We start from the raw sequence: 20,224 nt of genomic DNA on the forward strand, positions 1-20,224 counted from the left end.
CATTAGATTAAGCAATATATTGCTAAAAGAAGAGTCAAACATTTGGCAGAATGTTTTGCGGATGCAAAATATACAGCCCTATGTGATTATGAAAATACATATTGTAGTAGACAGTCAATTTGAAAATTGCTCACCATGAAGTGTGGTTTGCTTATATTACTGTTAGTGCTTACCTTCTCGCTTACAGCTGCCATCACGGAAAGTTCCCCTGCCAGTACATAGCCTCTCCATCATCAAGACCTTAAGTCTTAAGCTAAACAAAAGGTCGGCAACTTAAAGTCTGTGAAGAGCTTAACTTAGTAGTGTTTGGAGCCATAGTGTAAATTAGGTATGTAAATACGAAATATTAAAATTTTCCTCCTTCATAATCCCAAAAGTAAATTAAATATACACAGACAAGATACACAAATGCGCTTTAATAACAATGACAACAATAGTAGCTTTCGTAGATTAAATTATATTCTTGAAGCAACTGCTCTAACTTCATGGATGACCTAGAGGAATAAATAAAAGAGACCTGGTCACCTACACTATGTTGCCGTGACTACTTTAGTCAGTATTTTGGTTATTTTTAACGGTAATTTGGCCCGCTGTGTTACTGTAGCTGATATCCATTGATCTTAAACCCTGGAAACAATGGGTGGCTTTGGGAGGCAGTCCGTGTCGGTCTGCCTCTCCGAGAAGCCTATCGGCAGTGAGACAAATGACTCGGGGGGGGGGGGAAAAGCATCCGAGGGCCCCGAATGCTGATGCCAGGCCGTGTAGTCCACCGCCTACCTTTCTATCGGGCTATGCCAGAGAGGGTGGCACCTTGACTGCCCGAGACTGCGAGGATGGAGGAATTGAATATCCACTCTTTGCACCAGGAGGATCGACTGCCACTACGATTAAATGATTAAACGGACGTCAGCCTTTGGAAGATGTAGCCCCAGACGATGAGCTTATAATGTCGCGACGAAAGTAATTAATCATTTGACTTCTTGCCTCTTCTTATTGTGTAAACTCCCACTGATGTATCTACACATGATATGAAAAATATTCTACGCAATACTCGCTTCCGTGACAGATTATTAGACGCCATGCACCCCGGTTTACTGGGGTGCATACGGTATAGTTCTGTAGTACCGGTCATTGATTGTAGTTATCCTCTGGGTCAACTTCAGAACCCATCGGTGTCTACGTTTGCCTACGTACATACGTTCTATATAGTTTGTTATTTTTTTGTATTATGTTGTAAATAATTGTTAAATTTTCCCTCAAATATAGGCCTTGTGGCGCAACGGATAACGCGTCTGACTACGGATCAGAAGATTCCAGGTTCGAATCCTGGCAAGGTCGTTCGACTATTTTCACTGAAGTGACTCCTTTGCGACCGCGCTCGTAGTATGCGTGAGAGGCCACTCGATTAAATGCCTCGCCACCAGCATAGACATTGGTCTCCACTACGCTACTATCAGATATAAGAAAAGTCATTAGTTTATCCTTCTTTTATACTCAAATCTTTCCTCTAGATATAATAGACCCAGAGGTTTCTTAGACTTTCTTTTGTAATTGTGATTTTCATCACTTACAATAGAATTAAGAGAATACGTAAGAAATATAAGTTGATAAGTAATAAGCACTTGCCGTCATGATCATTAAGATGCTTGTCTATTTTAGATGTACTTTCCTATTTGTAAATGTGCACCCAATTTAAGAGTGTCTGTAGGTGTTTGTGCACTACACATGCATGTTTAGATATACCACATAGGTATATACACACTTCTACAAAATTACATTCAATCATACAAAGACAAGTATGTGTTTGGGTTGTTTGTATGAGAGAGAAAAGAGATTAATAAATGGAAATGGGCCTATATAAGTACCTGCTGCCTGAATCGTGAGTAACATCGATCGTATAGGCGTTTGTCATGCAACAAATTCCGACGATCGGGTTGGATCACAATTCATCGAAGTTCCGTCTGTGGACGATCTACGGCGGTAGCATCAGTAACATCCTATCAAAACGACTGGAGCTTACGGAGAGCTGTGTGTGTAGACTCTTTGAGAGAGTGAGGGAGAGAGTGAGGGAAGGGGGGGGGGAGAGGGAGTGGAATAGAGAGGGAGGGAGAGCGAGAGAGAGAGAGAGAGAGAGAGAGAGAGAGAGAGAGAGAGAGAGAGAGAGAGAGAGAGAGAGAGAGAGAGAGAGAGAGAGAGAGAGAGAGAGGGATGGATGGAGGGAGAGAGAGAGGGGAGGAAGGGAGAGAGAGAGGGGAGGGAGAGAGAGAGAGAGGGGAGGGAGAGAGAGAGAGGGGAGGAAGGGAGAGAGAGAGGGGGGGGGGGAGGGAGGAAGAAAGAGAAAGAGCAATTTAAGCACTTTATTGTGCCCTTAACAAGATCTTGGCCCATATCACAAATCTTTCACAACGAGAACTGTTTTTGACAGTGACTATTCACGAGTATTGATATTCGATTGGCTGTGCAAAATAACTGCCTTAGAGGGATAAAGATATATAATTAACTTGCTTTGTTCTAACATATGTGTGAACATAGTATTTAACTGAAAATTATGTAATTTTTAACCAATTCCCATGTAGGCGAGAGAGATCTCCTGCAAAATTCACCCAAAAAGTACACGAATTCCTATAGATTTTCCCACAAATATGTTAATGTTGAAATAATATAAACCTTAAAGTCAGGGATTCTCAACAAGAGGCGAATTTCACCTCCAGGAGATATTTTGAAACATTATAAATATATTTGTAGAGTTATTAGGTCAATATATTTGTTGAAAATAACAATGATTTTGTGGTTTCCGAGTTCATTTCCCACAAATCCTGTAGAAATGACATGCTCTCAAAACTTTCAGCATCTCGTATAGATTTCATATCTGGACTAGTCGCTAAAAAAATGCATCTCCTTATTTTTTTTAATCATATGCATGTATACATATACATGGTTTCTTTTCTTTTTCTTTTTTTTTTTCTTTTTTTACTTCCAATAGTATAGCGAACATGTCAAATCAGATTAAAATATCCTTTGGGAGTATATACATAAAACGAAATACTTTTTCATGAGTACGCACATTATCACAAATACACACAGGAGACAATGTCAAATAATTTTAATACCAATTTACGTCCACTTTAGGCAATGCTATCATGATGGAGCGAAGTAAAAGATGCAATCTGTGTAACTCAATTTAAAATGCTCTGTTTATATCCTGTATGAGTTATAATAGAAAACTATTACCTATGAAAATGTCATACTAGATAAAGATATCTGCATTTTTCTATGAACTTTATGTAAGAGGAATCACATCAACATGTAATACACTTTATGAAAAGTCTTGGGTAAAAGTAATGATTCACATACCGATATGAATTACTAAAGCAAACAAGAAATGTATTTTATGAACTTAAAAGTGCTTTTCATCAGAAGAAGAAGCAAATAACTGGAAAAAAATGTTTTTCAAAGGCGTGCCACAGAGGCACGGGTCGCTCTATGAGCGTGACGGCTGATTTTGTTAAAGCGGTACGACACTTTCGCCGTCATACGCCCGACAGTGCCAATGAAGTGAAATGATTTCAAGACTTTGACGCTGCAGATAAGGCCTTATATATATATATATATATATATATATATATATATATATATATATATATATATATATATATATATATATATACATACATATAAACATATATATACATAACTACCTATATATATGTATATATATATATATATATATATATATATATATATATGTATGTATATATATATGTATGTATATATATATGTGTGTGTGTTTCTGTGTGTGTCTATGTAATTGAAGATGTATGTACGTGTATGTAAGTATGTGTCTGTATTCATGTATGTATGTAAGTGTATACATGGATATATGCATGTATGTAAGTGTATATATGTATATATGCATGTATGTAAGTGTATATATGCATGTATGTAAGTGTATATATGTATGTGAGTTTATGCAATTATGGATTTATGTACGTGTATGTAAATGTATGAAAGTATGTATCTGTGTTCATGTATGTATCTATTTATGTATGTATGTATGTATGTGTGTGTGTGTATTTATGTATATATATATATAAATATAAATATATGTACATATATATATACATATATAAATATATGTACATATATATATATACACACATATATACACACACATTATATATACATATATATATATATATATATATATATATATATATATATATATATATATATATACATATTATATATACATATACATATACAGTATATATACTTACACATACATATGCATATACATATAGACATATATATATATATATATATATATATTATATATATATATATATATATATATATGTATGTATGTATTTGTATGTATATATATATACATATATATACACACAAACACATATATACATATTTACATATATACCTATATATACACACATATATGTGTATGTATATATAATATATATATATATACGTACATACACATACGTATAAACACATACATGTAAATACGTATATGTATGTATATATGTATATATGTATATATATATATATACATATATACATATATACATATATGTACATATATACACACACATTATATATATATATATATATATATATATATATATATATATATATATATGTATATGTATGTATGTATGTATGTATGTATATATATATATATACACACATACATATATACACACATATATGTATGTATATATATATAGTATATATATATACGTACATACACATACGTATATACACATACATATACATAAATACACACACATACACATAAATAAATACCACTCTAGACATTGTCAATATACTTTACTTACTCTTCATTTAATCAATGCGTGCTCATGGTGTAGTGGTTATCACATCTGTCTAACACACAGAAGGTCCCAGGTTCGACCCCTGGTGAGCACAATTTTCTTCTAGAATTATCCAATCCTCCCCTTCTTACGGATGAGGAACTCCCAGAGCAGTAAGAATCTACAACCGACGCCAGCGAAATCATTGCCACGAATCGGCGGCGCAGTTGCAGAAATATGCATATGGGAAACTCTTGTGACTGCCGAGGTCAGCGGAATGTACAGTGGTATTCTTAGGAGAGGCTCTAGGCTCAAGAAAGAGCATTTTGATGTTATCTAAGATTTTTATGTGAATGTTTCTATCCCTTAGATACCTTTCAATTTTAGAAGGACTACAATAGCTACACTTCCTGAATACCCGCCACTTTGCACTTTCAAAAAAGGAGTAGAACTTGTCCATTACGCCCTATATACGAAATTCTAGCATTTGAGTTACAGAACTAGTGATCTTGCCTTAAAATATCTTCAAATATAAGAGGTCTGCCAACAGAGTTATAGAAAACCTAGCTTTCTACGCAAGGTGTCACACGGTCGACAGATTTCTGTACGTGTGCATTCCATTTCAATATTGAAAACGAATTATATCTACGAGGACATTCGACCAATACTTTTCATACATACCATACTCTGCTGCACCTGCTGAAGGGCACAAATTGACCTCTCAATTCATTTTATTCACATACACACGGGATTCTCACGGAAACCCATTTTCGTAGATGCCCAAGTGTAAAACAAGTAGTGTTTTTATTTTTGCTATTATTCATATGTAACTTTGAGGGGTCAAAGTATATCCCAGGGTATATGACACATCACTAAGGAACGCTGTTGAGTTTTGAATTACCCTGTGAGTCAGTTGACCTGACATCAGGAGTATCAGTTGTCAGCTATCTCCAATTCACAAGATTGTCGGGTTATACATACCAATACAATAATTTCACATTAGGAAATATTATACTAATGAGAATTACTTAAATTACTGACAACGTTATACACACACATACACATGTTTGTGTGTGTAAAACGGCATCAGCAGTTAAAGGGAACACAATTGATATATTTTATTTTGTGAAATTATTACATTAATATGAATAGCATGTACACATGCGCACGTGTGTGTGTGTGTGTGTGTATGTGTGTATGTGTGTGTGTGTGTGTGTGTGTGTGTGTGTGTTTGATTTGTCTAAGTCTTTTGAAGACAGCGAGTTAGGTTGTCTATTTTGATTGGTGTACCGAAAATGAAAATAAGTATGAAACAAAACTGAATACGCAACTGGTTAGATTTGGAAAACTTAGTACCGGGTCCTGCATGAACAAAAACTTTGAAGTGGCTGCATCTTCGGATATTGAATGCAAAGGAGTTAGGGAAACCTGTGCACTTTTCGGAGGCAATGCCAGTATATGGCGAGTTTTGTTTTGTTTTTAACAAAGTTCCTCGGCCTTTGAACTTCAAAGCAATCATGGAATTCAGTAAACATTAGATTAAGCAATATATTGCTAAAAGAAGAGTCAAACATTTGGCAGAATGTTTTGCGGATGCAAAATATACAGCTCCATGTGATTATGAAAATACATATTGTAGGAGACAGTCAATTTGAAAATTGCTCACCATGAAGTGTGGTTTGCTTATGTTACTGTTAGTGCTTACCTTCTCGCTTACAGCTGCCATCACGGAAAGTTCCCCTGCCAGTACATAGCCTCTCCATCATCAAGACCTTAAGTCTTAAGCTAAACAAAAGGTCGGCAACTTAAAGTCTGTGAAGAGCTTAACTTAGTAGTGTTTGGAGCCATAGTGTAAATTAAGTATGTAAATACGAAATCTTAAAATTTTCCTCCCTCATAATCCCAAAAGTAAATTAAATATACACAGACAAGATAAGCAAATGCACTTTAATAACAATGACAACAATAGTAGCTGTCGTATATTAAATTATATTCTTGAAGCAACTGCTCTAACTTCATGGATGGCCTAGAGGAGTAAATAAAAGAGACCTGGTCACCTACACTATGCTGCCGTGACTACTTTAGTCAGTATTTTGGTTATTTTTAACGGTAATTTGGCCCGCTGTGTTACTGCAGCTGATATCCATTGATCTTAAGCCCTGGAATCAATGGGTGGCTTTGGGAGGCAGTCCGTGTCGGTCTGCCTCTCCGAGAAGCCTATCGGCAGTGAGACAAATGACTCGGGGGGGGGGGGGGTAGACAGGTTGGTGATCCCACCGGGCCGCAGTCGGGGAGTGAACCACTGGATGCATGCAGGAAAAGCATCCGAGGGCCCCGAATGCTGATGCCAGGCCGTGTAGTCCACCGCCTACCTTTCTTTCGGGCTACGCCAGAGAGGGTGGCACCCTGACTGCCCGAGACTGCAAGGGTGGAGGAATTGAATATCCACTCTTTGCACCAGGAGGATCGACTGCCACTACGATTAAATGATTAAACGGACGCCAGCCTTTGGAAGAGGATGTAGCCCCAGACGATGAGCTTATAATGTCGCGACGAAAGTAATCATTTGACTTCTTGCCTCTTCTTATTGTGTAAACTCCCACTGATGTATCTACACATGATATGAAAAATATTCTACGCAATACTCGCTTCCGTGACAGATTATTAGACGCCATGCACCCCGGTTTACTGGGGTGCATACGGTATAGTTCTGTAGTACCGGTCATTGATTGTAGTTGTCCTCTGGGTCAACTTCAGAACCCATCGGTGTCTACGTTTGCCTACGTACATACGTTCTATATAGTTTGTTATTTTTTGTATTGTGTTGTAAATAATTGTTAAGTTTTCCCTCAAATATAGGCCTTGTGGCGCAACGGATAACGCGTCTGACTACGGATCAGAAGATTCCAGGTTCGAATCCTGGCAAGGTCGTTCGACTATTTTCACTGAAGTGACTCCTACACGACCGCGCTCGTAGTATGCGTGAGAGGCCACTCGATTAAATGTCTCGCCACCAGCATAGACGTTGGTCTCCACTACGCTACTATCAGATGTAAGAAAAGTCATTAGTTTATCCTTCTTTTATACTCAAATCTTTCCTCTAGATATAATAGACCCAGAGGTTTCTTAGACTTTCTTTTGTAATTATGATTTTCATCACTTACAATAGAATTCAGAGAATACGTAAGAAATATAAGTTGATAAGTAATAAGCACTTGCTGTCATGATCATAAAGATGCATAAGTCTATTTTAGATATACATTCCTATTTGTAAATGTGCACCCAATTTAAGAGTGTCTGTAGGTGTTTGTGCACTACACATGCATGTTTAGATATACCACATAGGTATATACACACTTCTACAAAATTACATTCAATCATACAAAGACAAGTATGTGTTTGGGTTGTTTGTATGAGAGAGAAAAGAGATTAATAAATGGAAATGGGCCCATTTAAGTACCTGCTGCCTGAGTAACATCGATCGTATAGGCGTTTGTCATGCAACAAATTCCGACGATCGGGTTGGATCACAATTCATCGAAGTTCCGTCTGTGGACGATCTACGGCGGTAGCATCAGTAACATCCTATCAAAACGACTTTAGCTTAGGAAGAACTGTGTGTGTAGACTCTTTGAGAGAGTGGGGGAAAGGGGGGAGGAAGAGAGGGAGTGGAATAGAGAGGGAGAGGAATAGAGAGAGAGAGAGAGGGAGGGAGGGAGAGAGAGAGAGAGAGAGAGAGAGAGAGAGAGAGAGAGAGAGAGAGAGAGAGAGAGAGAGAGAGAGAGAGAGAGAGAGAGAGAGAGAGAGAGAGGAGGAAGGGAGAGAGAGAGGGGAGGAAGGGAGGAAGGGAGGAAGAGAGAGAGGAGAGAGAGAGAGCAATTTAAGCACTTTATTATGCCCGTAACAAGATCTTGGCCCATATCACAAATCTTTCACAACGAGAACTGCCTTGTTCTAACATATGTGTGAACATAGTATTTAACTGAAAATTATGTAATTTTCAACCAATTCCCATGTAGTCGAGAGATCTCTCCTGCAAAATTCACCCAAAAAGTACACGAATTCCTATAGATTTTCCCACAAATATGTTAATGTTGAAATAATATAAACCTTAAAGTCAGGGATTCTCAACAAGAGGCGAATTTCAAATCCAGGAAATATTTTGAAACATTATAAATATATTTGTAGAGTTATTAGGTCAATATATTATTTGAAAATATACAATGATTCTGTGGTTTCTGAATTCATTTCCCACAAATCCTATAAAAATGACATTCTCTCAAAACTTTCAGCATCTCGTATAGATTTCATATCTGGACTAGTCGCTAAAAAAATGCATCTCCATGCATCTCCATCATCATAGCAATGCTATCATGATGGAGCTAAGTAAAAGATGCAATCTGTGTAACTCAACTTAAAATGCTCTGTTTATATCCTGTATGAGTTATAATTGAAAACTATTACCTTATGAAAATGTCATACTAGATAAAGATATCTGCATTTTTCTATGAATTTTATGTAAGAGGAATCACATCAACATGTAATACACTTCATGAAAAGTCTTGGGTAAAAGTAATGATTCACATTCCGATATGAATTACTAAAGCAAACAAGAAATGTATTTTATGAACTTGAAAGTGTTTTTCATCAGAAGAAGCAAATAACTGGAAAAAAAATGTTTTTCAAAGGCGCGCCACAGAGGCACGGGTCGCTTTGTGAGCGTGACGGCTGATTTTGTTCAAGCGGTACGACACTTACGCCGTCGTACGCCCGACAGTGCCAATGAAGTAAAATGATTTCAAGACTTTGACGCTGCAGATAAGGCCTTATATATATATATATATATATGTATATATATGTATATATATATATATATATATATATATATATATATATGTATATATATATATACATATATACATATAAACATATATATATGTATATATATATGTATATATTTATATACATATATACATATAAACATATATACATATATACATATAAACATATATATACATAACTACCTATATATATATATATATATATATATATATATATATATTATATATATATATATGTATATATATATATACATATATACATATAAACATATATATATGTATATATATATGTATATATTTATATACATATATACATATAAACATATATATACATAACTACCTATATATATATATATATATATATATATATATATATATATATATATGTTTTTGTATGTATATATATATACATATATATACACACAAATACATATATACATATTTACATATATACATATATATACACACATATATGTGTATGTATATATATAATATATATATATATATACGTACATACACATACGTATATACACATACATGTAAATACGTATATGTATGTATATATGTATATATGTATATATATACATATATACATATATACATATATGTACATATATATACACACACATTATATATATATATATATATATATATATATATATATATATATATGTAAGTATGTATGTATGTATGTATGTATGTATATACATATATATACACACATACATATATACACACATATATGTATGTATATATATATATAGTATATATATACGTACATACACATACGTATATACACATACATATACATAAATACACACACATACACATAAATAAATACCACTCTAGACATTGTCAATATAGTTTACTTACTCTGCATTCAACCAATGCGTGCTCATGGTGTAGTGGTTATCACATCTGTCTAACACACAGAAGGTCCCAGGTTCGAGCCCTGGTGAGCACAATTTTCTTCTAGAATTATCCAATCCTCCCCTTCTTACGAATGAGGAACTCCCAGAGCAGTAAGAATCTACAACCGACGCCAGCGAAATCATTGCCACGAATCGGCGGCGCAGTTGCAGAAACATGCATGTGGGGAACTCTTGTGACTGCCGAGGTCAGCGGAATGTACAGTGGTATTCTTAGGAAAGGCTCTAGGCTTAAGAAAGAGCATTTTGATGTTATCTAAGATTTTTAGGTGAATGTTTCTATCCCTTAGATACCTTTCAATTTTAGAAGGACTACAATAGCTACACTTCCTGAATACCCGCCACTTTGCACTTTCAAAAAGGAGTAGAACTTGTCCATTACGCCCTCTATACGAAATTCTAGCATTTGAGTTGTAGAACTAGTGATCTTGCCTCAAAATATCCTCAAATATAAGAGGTCTGCCAATAGAGTTATAGAAAACCTAGCTTTCTACGCAAGGTGTCACACGGTCGACAGATTTCTGTACGTGTGCATTCCATTTCAATATTGAAAACGAATTATATCTACGAGGACATTCGACCAATACTTTTCATACATACCATACTCTGCTGCACCTGCTGAAGGGCACAAGTTGACCTCTCAATTCATTTTATTCACATACACACGGGATTCTCACGGAAACCCATTTTCGTAGATGCCCAAGTGTAAAACAAGTAGTGTTTTGATTTTTGCTATTATTCATATGTAACTTTGAGGGGTCAAAGTATATCCCAGGGTATATGACACATCACTAAGGGACGCTGTTGAGTTTTGAATTACCCTGTGAGTCAGTTGACCTGACATCAGGAGTATCAGTTGTCAGCTATCTCCAATTCACAAGATTGTCGGGTTATACATACCAATACAATAATTTCACATTGGGAAATATTATACTAATGAGAATTACTAAAATTACTGACAACGTTATACACACATACACATGTTTGTGTGTGTAAAAGGGAACACAATTGATATATTTTATTTTGTGAAATTATTACATTAATATGAATAGCATGTACACATGCGCACGTGTGTATATATATATATATATATATATATATGTGTGTGTGTGTGTGTGTGTGTGTGTGTGTGTGTTTGATTTGTCTAAGTCTTTTGAAGACAGCGAGTGAGGTTGTCTATTTTGTTTGGTGCACCGAAAATGAAAATAAGGATGAAACAAAACTGAATACGTAACTGGTTAGATTTGGAGAACTTAGTACCGGGTCCTGCATGAACAAAAACTTTTAAGTGGCTGCATCTTCGGACATTGAATGCAAAGGAGTTAAGGGAAACCTGTGCACTTTTTCGGAGGCAATGCCAGTATATGGTGAGTTTTTGTTTTGTTTTTAACAAAGTTCCTCGGCCTTTAAACTTAAAAGCAATCATGGAATTCAGTAAACATTAGATTAAGCAATATATTGCTAAAAGAAGAGATACATTTGGCAGAATGTTTTGCGGATGCAAAATATACAGCTCTATGTGATTATGAAAATACATATTGTAGTAGGCAGTCAATTTGAAAATTGCTCACCATGAAGTGTGGTTTGCTTATGTTAATGTTAGTGCTTACCTTCTCGCTTACAGCTGCCATCACGGAAAGTTCCCCTGCCAATACATAGCCTCTCCATCATCAAGACCTTAAGTCTTAAGCTAAACAAAAGGTCGGCAACTTAAAGTCTGTGAAGAGCTTAACTTAGCAGTGTTTGGAGCCATAGTGTAAATTAGGTATGTAAATACGAAATATTAAAATTTTCCTCCTTCATAATCCCAAAAGTAAGTTAAATATACACAGACAAGATAAGCAAATGCACTTTAATAACAATGACAGCAATAGTAGCTGTCGTAAGTTAAATTATATTCTTGAAGCAACTGCTCTAACTTCATGGATGGCCTAGAGGAGTAAATAAAAGAGACCTGGTCACCTACACTAAGCTGCCGTAAATACTTTAGTCAGTAACTTGGTTATTTTTAACGGTAATTTGGACCGCTGTGTTAGTGTAGCTGGTATCCATTGATCTTAAGCCCTGGAATCAATGGGTGGCTTTGGGAGGCAGTCCGTGTAGGTCTGCCTCTCCGAGAAGTCTATCGGCAGTGAGACAAATGACTCGGGGGGGGGAGGGTAGGCAGGTTGGTGATCCCACCGGTCCGCAGTCGGGGAGTGAACCACTGGATGCATGTAGGAAAAGCATCCGAGGGCCCCGAATGCTGATGCCAGGCCGTGTAGTCCACCGCCTACCTTTCTTTCGGGCTATGCCAGAGAGGGTGGCTCCCTGACTGCCCGAGACTGCGAGGATGGAGGAATTGAATATCCACTCTTTGCACCAGGAGGATCAACTGCCACTACGATTAAATGATTAAACGGACGTCAGCCTTTGGAAGAAGATGTAGCCCCAGACGATGAGCTTATAATGTCGCGACGAAAGTAATCATTTGACTTCTTGCCACTTCTTATTGTGTAAACTCCCACTGATGATATGATATGAAAAATATTTTACGCAATACTCGCTTCCGTGACAGATTATTAGACGCCATGCACCCCGGTTTACTGGGGTGCATACGGTATAGTTCTATAGTACCGGTCATTGATTATAGTTATCCTCTGGGTCAACTTCAGAACCCATCGGTGTCTACGTTTGCCTATGTACATACGTTCTATATAGTTTGTTATTTTTTGTATTGTTCTAAATATTTATTTTTTGTATTATGTTCTAAATAATTGTTAAATTTTCCCTTAAATATGGGCCTTGTGGCGCAACGGATAACGCGTCTGACTACGGATCAGAAGATTCCAGGTTCGAATCCTGGCAAGGTCGTTCGACTATTTTCACTGAAGTGACTCCTTTGCGACCGCGCTCGTAGTATGCGTGAGAGGCCACTCGATTGAATGTCTCGCCACCAGCATAGACATTGGTCTCCACTACGCTACTATCAGATATAAGAAAAGTCATTGGTTTAGCCTTCTTTTATACTCAAATCTTTCCTCTAGATATAATAGACCCAGAGGTTTCTTAGACTTTCTTTTGTAATTATGATTTTCATCACTTACAATAGAATTAAGAGAATACGTAAGAAATATAAGTTGATAAGTAATAAGCACTTGCTGTCATGATCATAAAGATGCATAAGTCTATTTTAGATGTACTTTCCTATTTGTAAATGTGCACCCAATTTAAGAGTGTCTGTAGGTGTTTGTGCACTACACATGCATGTTTAGATATACCACATAGGTATATACACACTTCTACAAAATTACATTCAATCATACAAAGACAAGTATGTGTTTGGGTTGTTTGTATGAGAGAGAAAAGAGATTAATAAATGGAAATGGGCCCATATAAGTACCTGCTGCCTGAATCGTGAGTAACATCGATCGTATAGGCGTATGCCATGCAACAAATTCCGACGATCCGGTTGGTAGGATCATAATTCATCGAAGTTCCGTCTGTGGACGATCTACGGCGGTAGCATCAGTAACATCCTATCAAAACGACTTGAGCTTACGAAGAGCTGTGTGTGTAGACTCTTTGAGAGAGTGAGGGAGAGAGTGAGGGAAAGGGGGGAGGGAGAGAGGGAGTGGAATAGAGAGGGAGAGGAATAGAGAGGGAGGTAGAGAGAGAGAGAGAGAGAGAGAGAGAGGGAGGGAGGGAGGGAGAGGGAGAGGGAGGGAGGAAGGAAGAGAGAGAAAGAGAGAGAGGGGAGGGAGGGAGAGAGAGAGGGGAGGGAGGGAGAGAGAGAGGGGAGGAAGGGAGAAAGAGAGGGGAGGGAGGGAGGGAGAGAGAGAGAGGAGAGGGAGAGAGAGAGAGAGCAATTTAAGCACTTTATTATGCCCTTAACAAGATCTTGGCCCATATCACAAATCTTTCACAACGAGAACTGCCTTGTTCTAACATATGTGTGAACATAGTATTTAACTGAAAATATGTAATTTTCAACCAATTCCCATGTAGTCGAGAGATCTCTCCTGCAAAATTCACCCAAAAAGTACACGAATTCCTATAGATTTTCCCACAAATATGTTAATGTTGAAATAATATAAACCTTAAAGTCAGGGATTCTCAACAAGAGGCGAATTTCACCTCCAGGAAATATTTTGAAACATTATAAATATATTTGTTATTAGGTCAATATATTAGTTGAAAATATACTATGATTCTGTGGTTTTGAGTTAATTTCCCACAAATCCTGTAAAAATGACATTCTCTCAAAACTTTCAGCATCTCGTATAAATTTCATATCTGGACTAGTCGCTAAAAAAATGCATCTCCTTATTTTTTTTTTAAATCACATGCATGTATATATATATACATGGTTTCTTTTTTTTTTTTTTTTTTTTTTTTTTTTTACTTCCAATAGTATAGCGAGCATGTCAAATCAGATTAAAATATCCTTTGGGAGTATATACATAAAACGAAATACTTATTCATGAGTACACACATAATCACAAATACACACAGGAGACAATGTCAAATAATTCTAATACCAATTTACGTCCACTGTAGGCAATGCTATCATGATGGAGCGAAGTAAAAGATGCAATCTGTGTAATTCAATTTAAAATGCTCTGTATACATCCTGTATGAGTTATAATTGACAACTATTATCTTATGAAAATGTCATACTAGATGAAGATATCTGCATTTTTCTATGAACTTTATGTGAGAGGAATCACATCAACATGTAATACACTTCAAGAAAAGTCTTGGGTAAAAGTAATGATTCACATTCCGATATGAATTACTAAAGCAAACAAGAAATGTATTTTATGAACTTAAAAGTGTTTTTCATCAGAAGAGAAGCAAATAACTGGAAAAAAAAATGTTTTCAGAGGCGCGCCACAGAGGAATGGGTTTCGTCGCTCTGTGAGCGTGACGGATGGTTTTGTTCAAGCGGTACGACACTTTCGCCGTCGTACGCCCGACAGTGCCAATGAAGTGAAATGATTTCAAGACTTTGACGCTGCAGATAAGGCCTTATATATATATATATATATATATATATATATATTATATATATATATATATATATATATTATATATATACTATATATATACATATAAACATATATATACATAACTACCTATATATATATATATATATATATATATATATATATATATATATATATATATATATATACATATATATATATATATTATATATATATATATATATATAATATATACACACATACATATATACACACAAATATGTGTATGTATAAATATATAGTATATATATACGTACTATACACATAAGATTTACCACATACATATACTTAATACAAACAAAAACATAAACACACACACACACAATGTTGTTTCTTACACCGTTACCCTGAAATTTTTAGCTTATTGTTTATAAATATTCAGATGTATCGTCCTCTAATTAGGATCAGAGGAATGTACAATGGTATTCTAGGAAAGGCTCTAGGCTCAAGAAAGAGCATTTTGATGTTAATCTAAGATTTTTAGGTTGAATGTTTCTATCCCTTGATACTTTCACTTTTAGAAGGACTCCAATAACTACATTTCCAGAAAACACGATCACTGCACTGTCAAAAAGGAGTAGAACTTGTCCATTACGCCCCATATACGAAATTCTCGCATTTGAGTTGCCAGAACTAGTGATCTTGCCTCAAAATATCCACAAATATAGAGGTCTGCCAACAGAGTTATAGAAAACCTAGCTTTCTACGCAAGGTGACACACGGTCGATAGATTTCTGTACGTGTGCTTCATTTCATATTGAAAACGAATTATATCTACGAGGACATTCGCCCTATACTTTTCATACATACTAAACTCTTCTGCACCAGTGAAGGGCACAAGTTGACCTCTCAATTCATTTTATTCAATACACACGAGATTTCTCACGGAAAACCCATTTTCGTAGATGCCCAAGTGTAAAACAAGAGAGCTTGATTTTTGTACTATTCATATTTAACTTAGAGGTGTCAAAGTATATCCCCAGGGATATATGGGTCACATTACTAAGGGGACGCTGTTGAGTTTGAATTACCCTGTGAGTCAGTTGACCTGGGCCATCGAGGAGCAGTTGTCAGCTATCTCCAATTCACAAGCATTGTCGGGGGTTATACATACCAATACAATAATTTCACATTAGGGAAATATTATACTAAATTAGAATTACGTAAATTACTGACAACGTTATACACACATACACATGTTTTGCTGTGTGTTTTTAATAGAAAACCGGCATTCAGCAGTTAAAGGGAACCCAATTGATAATAGTTTTTATTTTGTGAAATTATTACATTTTAATATGAATAGCATGCACACATGCGCACGTGTGTGTTTGTGTGTGTGTTGTGTGTTGTGTTGTGTGTGTGTTTGATTTGTCTAAGTCTTTTGATGACAGCGAGTGAGGTTGTCTATTTTTTGTTTGGTGTACCGAAAATGAAAACTAAAGTATGGAAACAAAACTGAATACGGCAACTTGGTTAGATTTGGAGGAAACTTGGTACCGGGTCCTGCTAGGAACAAAAACTTTTTTAGTGGCTGCATCTTCGGACATTGAATGCAAAGGAGTCCTAGGGAAACCTGTGCACTTTTTTCGGAGGCAATGCTTGAGGGGGTGGAGGGGGGGGCGGGGGGCTGGGGTGAGGGGGGGGGGAGGGTGTTGATGGGGGTGGGCAGCCAGTATTGAACGAGTTTTGTTTTGTTTTTAACACGTTCCTCGGCCTTTTGATTCAAAGCAATCATGGAATTAGTAAACATAGATTAAGCATTATATTGCGTAAAAGAGAGTCCAAAAACATTTGGGCAGAATGTTTTACCGGATGCAAAAATATACAGCCCTATGTTGATTAGAAAATACATTTTGTAGTAGACAGTCAATTTGAAAATTGCTCACCATGAAGTGTGGTTGTGCTATATATTACTGTTAGTGCTTACCTTCTCGCTGACAGCTGCCATCACGAAATTTCCCCTGCCAGTACATACCTCTCCATCATGCAAAGACCTTAAGTCTTAAGCTAAACAAAAGGTCGGAAAACTTAAAGTCTGTGAAGAGCTTAATCTTAGTAGTGTTTGGAGCCATAGTGTAAATTAGGTATGTAAATACGGAATATTAAAATTTTCCTCCTTCATAATCCCAAAGTAAATTAAATAATACACAGCAAGATACACAAATTGCGCTTTAATAACAATGACATACAATTAGTAGCTTTCGTAGATTAAATTATATTCTTGAAGCAACTGCTCTAAACTTCATGGATGACTAGAGGAATAAATAAAGAGACCTGGTCACCTACACTATGTTGCCGTGACGACTTTAGGTCAGTATTTTTTATTTTTTAACGGTAATTTGGCCTCGCTGTGTTACTGTAAGACTGATATCCATTGATCTTAAAACCCTGGAAATCAATGGGTGGCTTTGGAGAGGCAGTCCGTGTCGGTCTGCTCTCCGAGAAAGCCTAAACGGCAGTGAGACAAATGACTCGGGGGGGGGGAAAAGCATCGAGGCCCCGAATGCTGATGCCAGGCCGTGTAGTCCACCGCCTACCTTTCTATCGGGCTAATGCGCAGAGAGGGTGGCACCTTGACTGCCGAGAATTCCCGCGAGGGAATGGAGGATTGAATATCCATCTTTTGTCAACCATGAGGATCGACTGCCACGCTAACGATTAAATGATTAAACGGAACGTCAGCCTTTGGGAAGATGTAGCCCCAGACGATGAGCTTATAATGTCGCGACGAAAGTAATTAATATTTGACTTCTTGCCTTTCTTATTGTGTAAACTCCCACTGATGTATCGTCACATGATATGAAAAATATTCTAAACGCAATACTCGCTTCCGTTGACAGATTTAATTAGGACGCCATGCACCCCGGGTTACTGGGGTGCATACGGTAATAGTTCTGTAGTACCGGTCATTGATTGTGTTATCTTGGTCAACTTCAGAACCCATCGGTGTCTACGTTTTGCCTACGTACATACGTTCCTATATAGTTGTTATTTTTTTGTATTATGTTGTAAATAATTTTAAATTTTCCCTCAATATAGGCCCTTTGTGGCGCAACGGATAACGCGTCTGACTACGGATCAGAAAGATTCCAGGTTCGCATCCTGGCAAGGTCAGTTCGGACTATTTTACTGAAGTGGACTCCTTTGCGACCGCGCTCGTAGTAAAGGTGAGAGGCCACTCGTATTAAATTGCCTCGCCACCAGCATAGACATTGGTCCTCCACTACGCTACTATCAGAATATAAGAAAAGTCATTAGTTTATCCTTCTTTTATACTCAAATCTTTCCTCTAAGATATAATAGACCCAGAGGTATCTTAGACTTTCTTTTGTAATTGTGATTTTTCATCACTTACAATAGAATTAAGAGAATTACGTAAGAAATATAAGTTGGATGAAGTAATAAGCACTTGCCGTCATGTCCATTAGAAGATGCTTGTCCTATTTTAGATGTACTTTCCTATTTGTAAATGTGCCACCCAATTTAAGAGAGTCTGTAGGTGTTTGTGCACTACAACTGCATGTTTAGCTATACCACATAGGTTATATACACACTTCTACAAAAATACATTCAATCATACAAAGACAAGTATGTGTTTGGGTTGTTTGTATGAGAGAGAAAAGAGATTAATAAATGGAAATGGCTATATAAGTTAACCTGCTGCTGAATCGTGGAGTAAACATCGGATCGTATTAGGCGTTTGTCATGCAACAAATTCCGACGATCGGGTTGGATTCACAATTTCTCATCGAAGTTCCGTCTGTGGGACGATCTACGGCGGTACGCATCAGTAAACATCCTATCAAAACGACTGGCCGAGACTTACGGAGAGCTGTGTGTGTAGACTCTTTGAGAGAGTGAGGGAGAGAGTGAGGGAAGGGGGGAGGGAGAAAGAGAGTGGAATAGAGAGGGAGGGAGAGCGAGAGCGAGAGAGAGAGAGAGAGAGAGAGAGAGAGAGAGAGAGAGAGAGAGAGAGAGAGAGAGAGAGAGAGAGAGAAGAGAGGGGGAGAGAGAGAGGGGGAGGAAAGGAGAGAGGAAGAGAGAGAGAAGGAGGGAGAGAGAGAGAGAGGGGCGGGAGAGAGAGAGCGGGGAGGAAGGAAGGAGAGAAGAGAGGGGTGGGGGGGGGAGGGAGGAGGAAGAAAGAGAAAAAAGAAAAAGGGCAATTTAAAAACACGTTATTGTTGCCCATTAACAAGATCTTGGCCCATATCACCAAATCTTTCACAACGAGAACTGTTTTTGACACAGTGACTATTCACGGACGTATGAGATATTCGATTGGCTGTGCAAAATAAAACTGCCTTAGAGGGATAAAGATATATATTAATTGCTTTGTGTCTAACATATGTGTGAACATAGAATTTAACTGAAAATTATGTAATTTTTCCCCAATTTCCCATGTAGGCGAGAAGAGATCTCCTGCAAAATTCACCCAAAAAGTAACAAAGAATTCCTATAGATTTTCCCACACTATGTTAATGTTGAAATAATATAAACCTTAAAGTCAGGGATTCTCAACAAGAGGCGGAATTTCACCTCCAGGAGATATTTTGAAACATTATAAATATATTTGTAGAGTTAATTAGGACAATATATTT

General features: G+C 36.8%; 5 non-coding genes across 5 annotated transcripts; all 5 read left to right on the forward strand.

The window, feature by feature from the left end:
• Positions 1–1,265: 1,265 nt before the first annotated feature.
• Positions 1,266–1,338, forward strand: TRNAR-ACG (transfer RNA arginine (anticodon ACG)). Its single transcript has one exon. It is a non-coding gene; the product is annotated as a tRNA-Arg (tRNA).
• A 3,533-nt stretch (positions 1,339–4,871) lies between these two features.
• Positions 4,872–4,944, forward strand: TRNAV-AAC (transfer RNA valine (anticodon AAC)). The gene has a single exon. It is a non-coding gene; the product is annotated as a tRNA-Val (tRNA).
• A 2,743-nt stretch (positions 4,945–7,687) lies between these two features.
• On the forward strand, positions 7,688–7,760 carry TRNAR-ACG (transfer RNA arginine (anticodon ACG)). The gene has a single exon. It is a non-coding gene; the product is annotated as a tRNA-Arg (tRNA).
• Positions 7,761–10,561: 2,801 nt separating this feature from the next.
• Positions 10,562–10,634, forward strand: TRNAV-AAC (transfer RNA valine (anticodon AAC)). The gene has a single exon. It is a non-coding gene; the product is annotated as a tRNA-Val (tRNA).
• Positions 10,635–13,379: 2,745 nt separating this feature from the next.
• On the forward strand, positions 13,380–13,452 carry TRNAR-ACG (transfer RNA arginine (anticodon ACG)). The gene has a single exon. It is a non-coding gene; the product is annotated as a tRNA-Arg (tRNA).
• The last annotated feature ends 6,772 nt before the right edge of the window (positions 13,453–20,224 follow it).

Source organism: Penaeus japonicus, unplaced genomic scaffold, assembly GCF_977035675.1.
Source record: "Penaeus japonicus unplaced genomic scaffold, GWHDUDI00000001_assembly GWHDUDI00000012, whole genome shotgun sequence".
Classification (NCBI taxonomy): Eukaryota; Metazoa; Arthropoda; class Malacostraca; order Decapoda; family Penaeidae; genus Penaeus; species Penaeus japonicus.